The 6,452-nt window shown below is 55.3% G+C and overlaps 1 non-coding gene across 1 annotated transcript; it reads right to left on the bottom strand.

Annotated features, from left to right (window-relative positions):
* Positions 1-2,854: 2,854 nt before the first annotated feature.
* TRNAN-GUU lies at positions 2,855-2,936 on the bottom strand. Its single transcript has one exon. It is a non-coding gene; the product is annotated as a tRNA-Asn (tRNA).
* Between the last annotated feature and the right edge of the window lie 3,516 nt (positions 2,937-6,452).

The raw sequence follows: 6,452 nt of genomic DNA, 5'->3' as shown, positions 1-6,452 counted from the left end.
AATATATATATGTTGAAGTATACAGAATGTGTGTGCAGATACTTGGATGGCTGCAGCAACTGTCTGCAAACTCCACAGTTAGTTGCTGCCAGCCAGCCCCAGACGGCTGCCGGGCACAGCACTGCCAAGTGCTACCCAGGCACAGGCTGCTCCATTTGGCTTACCCGGGGTAGGATGACCAGACGGCAAATGTGAAAAATCGGGACGGGGGTGGGGGGGTAATAGGAGCCTATATAAGAAAATAAACCCAAAAATCGAGACATCTGGTCACCCTAACCCAGGACCATGGACCCTGCCCTGCAAGCCACCGCTCGCCTTACCAAATGCTACTGCAGGAGAGATCTGAACCCACCCAGAGGCAGAACTGGGGGATGACTCTCCCCTGGAGGATAAAAGGAGCCCCCCCACACACACCCTGTCCTGGGTCCATCCTTCCCTCCTTCCCTCATCACACAGGCTCCTCCAGGAGCTGCATTGGGAGGTTTATAAATTACAGCTCAGCAAACAAGCTGCTGGCTGCCAGGAGCCCTAGGCAGCCAACCCAAGGTATGCCAGCTACACAACCACTGCACAACAACCCCCATCTACACCACACTCAAGAAACAATCCGTTGTGCTGCAAGAACCCTGTGCAGTCCCAGCAGAGCATACAGCACCTAACCCCCAGCAACACAACACACTGTACACAGCCCTCCTCCTCCCATACACACCATAAGTGACCCCAAGTATTATACATCCCTCCTCAGTGCACAACCCCCAGCCCTCCCCACTACTGTGCAGACCTTCTCCCAGCCGCACAACTCCCCTGCTACCCAGCCGCCCTACAACACACAGCTCTGTCTGGCACACACACTATACACAGGTGGTCCCCACTACAGCACTCCCCTAACTTAAAAAATGCACAATGCTCTGAGCCGGGAGATGGATGGGGGAAGGTGAAGTCAAGGGGGGGGGACATCCTCGTGGGACAGGGGGCTCCTGCAGGGCCTGGGACAAATTGCCCCACTTGCCCCCCGGGCGACCTTGGAGATCACAGCCCCCCGCCCTTTACCGACCGGCCGCTCAAAGCAGCAGGACAAGCTGGAGCTCTGCTGAGCTGCCCAGCTGCCTGCGGCTGGCCACTGCGGCTCTGCGGGGGGAGGGGCCAGGGGCGGGGGGGCATCCTCGTGGGACAGGGGGCCCCTGCAGGGCCCGGGGTAAATTGCCCCACTTGCCCCCAGGCGGCCCTGGAGCTCCCAGCTCCCCCCTTACCTTGGCGGCCGCTCAAAGCAGCAGGACAAATCTGCAGCTGGTCACTGCGGCTCTGCGGGGGGAGGGGCCGGGGGTGGGGGGGGCATCCTCGTGGGGCAGGGGGCCCCTGCAGGGCCCGGGGCAAATTGCCCCACTTGCCCCCAGCCCCAGGCGACCCTGAAGCGCCCAGTCCCCTCTTACCTTTTGGCAGCCGCTCAAATCATCAGGATGAAGCTGGAGCTCAGCGGAGCTGGCGGCGGGCTGACCACCATGAGGCTCTGGCTCTGCGGGGGTCGAGGGCAGGGAATCCTGCGAGCTGCTCAGGTGGGAGACAGGGCCACATCCGGCCAGCAGACCAGGGTTGTTCTCCTACATGCCTGGCTCTTTAACGTCCGGTTCTCTACCGGCATCTAATTTTAGCAACCGGTTCGCCCGAACCAGTGCGAACCGTCTGCAGCTCACCACTGCCACGAGGGGTGAGGGTTTCCGAACCCAGGCTTCAGTGTGAACACAAATATCCGCCCCACAGTTTTTAGCCTCTCAGCTTTAGCTTCATGAGCCCACGTCAGATGGTCCAGGCCAGCCACGCTGCCATCTTTATCCCAGGAGAGATGGACTCTAAGGGTACGTCTCCATTGCAATGTCAGCCCAGGGGTGGCACGCTGTGCTCAAAGCAGCACCCTGGAAGCCCCATATTCACCACTCTCCTATAATGATGATACGGTTTGTACAAAGTCTGCCTGGTGAGGTATCATTTCAAAAGTCTTGGTCTGTTGAACATTACTATTGTGTTGGATTGTGTGTGTAGCATTGGCTGGGAAGTTTTGCTCTGTGTGTGTGACTGAGATGAGGTTGGGAAATGCCCACCACCAGCCTTTCAGGTGTGACAATGGAGGAGCCAGACCCGCTGCTGGCCCATTAAAGGGATCCACACTCCCAAGGACTATCCCAGGAACCGTGTACAATGCAGACTTCTCCACGATAGCACAGTGACAATGGACACTGCTTGGCTCACATCCTAGCAAAGGTACTTCCTAGCCAGTTGGAAGAAACTATGAAAGGGGGGGGGGGTGGAGACATCATGAGTTGGCCTCTCTCCCCCACAACTCAACAGCTGGAAACACACCTGGATGACAAAACTGATTCAGAAATCAGAAGAGAATAATAATAGTACATTCAAACCAAAGTCCCCAAACAGACTAGTAGTGGTTTTTCAGCAGAAAATTTTCAGTTTGGGGAATTTTGTTTTCTCAGTCAGACTTTGCCAAGGGAAGCAGGGAGAAAATGGTTGAGTTGGCTCCTTCAGAACAGCTTGGCCTAGACACTAGCTCTGGTTCACTGTTGTGGCCTTGCTCAGGTTGAGGGTATTTTAATTATTTGGGGAGGTCCCAGGGTGTTTGGGGGAGATTATGAGGCTGTTCCCCTTTGAGATAAAAACTAAGAAATGCAGGACTAGAGAATTTTTTTAGAAATCTGGGATTTAGATATTTTATTTGCAGCAAAGGGGGGGTGGGGGAGAGATTCTGAGAAGGTTTTTGTTTGCAAGAAGCAACATTGTTTGATCTGTCATTGTACCAAAGGGAGGAGATGGTTGTCTATAAAGGAGGGTGAAGACTAAATGCAGCCAATGAGGATGGGATTTGAACCCATGTGTGCAGAGCACAATGGATTAACAGTCCATCACCTTAACCACTCGGCCACCTCATCTGAGCTATCAAGAAGTGGACAGGAGGAGAAATCTAAGGCCGGCAGAGATAGGGACACTAAGGAGTTTTTAAATACTAAGCGTAACCAGGGGCTGAATGAGCTCCCCCCTCACATCTAGTGAGGAGCTGGGGGAAGACTTCAGGAACAGGCCGTGTTTGCATAGACACCCCTACTCTGCCTAGCTATGCAGCATGATGGGGCCGCTTCCCCAAAATGACCAGTTTGGGATGGTGGTGGGTTGCAAATCACTTTAGCATTGAGTGCAATGAAATGTTATTCTCCTTCCTGTACGAGTGAAGGGCAGCAGAACGTACCTAGGCCGTCCTGACGGAGGGGTGGGTGGGTGGATGAGGAATCGCTTTCATTGGACTGCAGAGAAGTGATTGAGGACGTCACCCTAACCCAGTGGTCCCCAAACATTTCACACTGCGCCCTCGTACCCATGGCTGTGGCCCCTCGGAAGCCGCGGTCGAGAACCGGGGCTGGGAGTGGGGCCGTTGCTTGCTGGGGAGAGGGGTGCGGACAGGGGTAAGGGGGTCGAGGCCGGGCTGGGAGCCAGGGGCCCAGGCTGAGGGTGGGGTTGGGGAAGAGCTGGGACAGAGTGGGGATGAGTGGGGCTCCCTCCCTGGCCTCCATGGGGGCTGGCTCAGGCCCTGAGGTGCCCCCATCAATCTTCCTCTGTGTCCCCCTAGGAGTCACGCCCCACATTTTGGGGTCCGCTGCCCTAAACTGACCCCTAGTCACTAAGCAGGGGCTAGTGATGCTAAAGCCTAGGGACAGGGAGCTTTGCCAGAGTGGAGCCTGTAGGTCACATGCTGGGGGGCTGTGACGGGCACACAGGCTCCGTGCTCTGGAACAGCTCGGAGTCAAACCCAGGCAGGAGCCTCGTCAGTGTGACACCCCCCAGGAGACGCCCTCACTGGGGGAAGCCTCCCTGGCTTCAGCACCTCCTGGGACTGACCTTGGACCTTTCAGCCCCCCTGTTCCACACCAGGAGCTTCCTGCAGTGAGTCCACCTGAATCGGACACCTCGGAAAGCCTCACACCCCCCCCCAAAGGGGAGTCCTGCATCCCAACTTCCACAGTCCCCAGTGACTCTCAGCCAGCGCTGTACAACAGAAGGTTCGTTAGGGGTCTGGGATCCAGCCTGGGAAAGTTCTGTGTTCGCACAGGAAGCAGGAAGATTCAGCAACGTCCATCTTGGGCAGACCCCGAACTCAGGGCCTGGGCTCTCCCCTCGAGTCCCAACCCAGCAGACTCCTTGCTCCCAACAGCCCGACTCAGCCAGGCCCTTTGCCCCTCGTCTGTCCTTTGTCCTGTTTCCCTGGCAACCTGCTCACCTGGCCTCCAGCTCGTTTTGTTCTCCGACTCCTCCCGGCCAGCTGGCCTCTTGCAGCAGGTGCGCCCCGGCCATTGGTTGCTAGGAGACAGAATTTGTGGCCATTGTCTGGACCCAGGCAGCCAGACAGCAGCCACACCTGCCCTTTGGGGGTCTCTGCCAAGATTTAACCCCCTTGTCCCACCACCGAGATCCGTGGTCCGAAAACACTTCAGGGTCATGCCCCCCACCCCTGTCCATGCTCCCCCCGAGTCGTGGCTGGGAGTGGGGCTGCAGCTAAGGGGGAAGGGACACAGACAGGAGTAAGGGGGCTGAGGCAGGGGCCAGAGCTGGAGCCAAGAGTGGAGCTGGGTGGCTCCCCCTCCCCACCCCCCATGGGGGCTGGCCCGGGCCCAGTTGCATCCCCCTGAATGTTACTCCATTCCCCCTGGCAGGGGGCACCCCACATTTTGGACCTTTAACCTCGATAATCGTGCAACAAATAGGGGAAACTGAGGTACACACAAGATGCAAACAAAACATCCAGAAAATTCCCACTTTGTCACAGGGGTGTCAGTGGGGTCTGAGCTGGGCAGCAGCACAGGGAAGTGGGGAGGTTAAACTGCAAAACATCCCCCTGTGTTCCCGCAAAAGCCTCTCGTTTATCCCCTAACCCCCTCCCCATGAAAATCTCCACCCCTGCCCTGGCCCACACAGACCCACTCACTCCAATGCAGATTTTTAACTTTTCTTACTTGTCCTTGGCCTTCCACAAACATTGTTCCCATCAAAATGATCCAGGGCTTTTACAATGAGAATGAGAAAACAAACTAAATCAAACCCAAAGAAACCGCTATCGACCTCCCCACCACACACACTTTGGGTCTGAATTTTTCTACTGAAATGTTGAGGCAATAAAACTCTCACTGCTCTAGTCCAGGAACAAACCTAAGCCCCCCATGCAGTACCTGGGGCATCTATGTCTGACCCACCAAGGCTTCAGCTCCTTTGGGGAGATTTCCAGCTGCCTAGTCCTGCTGCTATTCCAGGGGAGCAATTCCTGACTCCTGTCAGCGTTTATCTCAGCCCCGTTCTGGGCATCACAGGTTTCTCCGGGAAAGGGCAGCGAGTGGTTCTAGGGTCCAGTGATCCTCCTCCAAATCGAGCTAGAACCTGAGACTCCTTCCCCTTCCCCAGGCTGTGGGCGGGGAGGCATTTCACAGAGCTCTCGGAGCTATAGCCCGTGGCTAAGGAGAGAGAAAAAGCCTCCTATCCCCCTCTGCTCTGGGGGCTGGGTTTCCTCCTGAAGCCTCTGCCCCCCACTTTGTGCCCATGGCTCATCCCTGACCCTTGCTGCTGCTCCTTGCTATAGACTGTGAAAGGAGTGGAGGCAGCGCAGGAGCCTTCTGGGGACACAGATCTGAGGCTTTGGGGAGACACATTGTCTGAGACATCAGAGTGCTGCAAACCCTGCAGCCACCCCCTCAATCCGGGGCCTGTTCCAGCCCTGAGTCTGGGCTGCCGCGATCCCTCCCCCAGAGCAGGGCGCCCACAGATTACAGCCTGGAAATAGGCGTGTGAGACTAACTCCTGTTCTCCCGGACAGGGCCTCCCCTAGACCAAGTGCCTCTCCCAGGCAAGACATGTCTTCAGTGCCCCCCACCCCCACTCCATATGTTAAACCATTGAATACCTTATTTTTATTGCATTTGTAGCTCATTTCATGATTTCGATGCACAATCTGGAGGCATGATTTTCTCTATCATATAAGACAATAAATGTTCATGCTAGGATGTCTAAATCTGCATTTATTCATGCCGTATATAAGCAAATGAAAAAATCATTTCTTTTAAGCATATAGAAACTTTTAATTTTGACAGTAACTGAAATGTACTAACATCTAGAAATGGAGCACTCACCAGCACAGGGCGGGCCGGTATTAAATAGTGGTACAGTCGGAGACAGACAGCGTTAGGATGTTAACCCCAGGCCCGTTGTTCAAAGGTCACTTCTCTAGCCTTTCCCCCATGAACTGAAGCGCAGCATTTGAGAGATCCAGAGACTAGTTGATGACGTTTCCAAATGCTAAAATAGCAAGTGATGTCCGTCTTGCATTGGCCATTGTTGACTGGAGAGATGGTTTATGGAGAATAAACTTCAAGGTGAGAAGCAGCAGCCCAAAAAGGGCCCCTGCAAGT

Source organism: Mauremys mutica, chromosome 26 (assembly GCF_020497125.1).
Source record: "Mauremys mutica isolate MM-2020 ecotype Southern chromosome 26, ASM2049712v1, whole genome shotgun sequence".
In the NCBI taxonomy this organism is placed as follows: Eukaryota; Metazoa; Chordata; order Testudines; family Geoemydidae; genus Mauremys; species Mauremys mutica.
Note: the sequence above shows the minus strand (reverse complement) of the source record. Positions and strands in the feature narration are given on the sequence as shown.